We start from the raw sequence: 933 nt of genomic DNA, 5'->3' as shown, positions 1-933 counted from the left end.
AAAAAAAAAAAAAAAAAAAAAAGAATTGGGGGGCAGCCTGAACGACATAGCAAGACTGTCTCTAAAATTAAAAAATTAAAATAAAGTTTTAAAGAATTAAAAACGAGAGAGGCAGCCCTCTGACCACTTGCAGCTAATCAAAAGCGACATTTTGCTGCGGTGAGGACCATTAATTTTAGAGTAGTATTTTCTTTTATGGAAGCAACTTCCGGATCCAGCGCCAACCCCAACCACCACGGAGGTCACGCCCCTCTATAACGCCCACCGTGACGTCTGGTGGCGAGACAGTGACATCACAGACATGGCTATGGGTTGGCGCCCGGGAGACCGCCACGCGTCTCCATGGCAACGAAAGGGCGATGCCAGGAAGATTGCGAAAACCCCGCCCCTACAAGGGTGGGGCTGCTGCTGGCGCTATTCACAGCTCAGGTACGCTCCCGTAGCCACCAGTCTCTGGTGTCCCACGAGACCCGCAGACGGGCGGCCTCGTCTTGTCCGCAAAGCTCGGCGGCCGTAGCACGGCGACTCCTTACCAACAGGCGCCGTCGCAAAATGGCGTGCCGGAGGAGCAGGCACGCCCCTGCGTTTTGATGAACCTTCGCTCCCTCCTCCAACCTACACCCTATTGTAGTAAAGCTCCGCCCTACCACCAGGCCACTCCCCCAACCATCGTAAAGCGTTCCACCTGCCTCTAGGCCACTCCCCTACCTTGTGGTTAAAGTACCGCGCCCATCTTCAAGCCACGCCCTCACACTGTCGTAAAGCTCCACCTTCGCCTCCAAGCCACAGCTCTGATCGTCGTAAAGCGCCACGCCCCCCTCAAATACCTTACCCATATCGTCGTACAACCGCGTTCCGTTCCTCAAGGCCACGCCCCGCGCTGTGACGTCTAACGCGCACGCCTCTCGCGGCCCGGTTGCGACTGCGCAGTGG

Source organism: Mastomys coucha, unplaced genomic scaffold (assembly GCF_008632895.1).
Source record: "Mastomys coucha isolate ucsf_1 unplaced genomic scaffold, UCSF_Mcou_1 pScaffold4, whole genome shotgun sequence".
Taxonomy (NCBI): domain Eukaryota; kingdom Metazoa; phylum Chordata; class Mammalia; order Rodentia; family Muridae; genus Mastomys; species Mastomys coucha.
The sequence above is the reverse complement of the archived record's forward strand: the minus strand, read 5'-3'. Positions refer to the sequence as shown.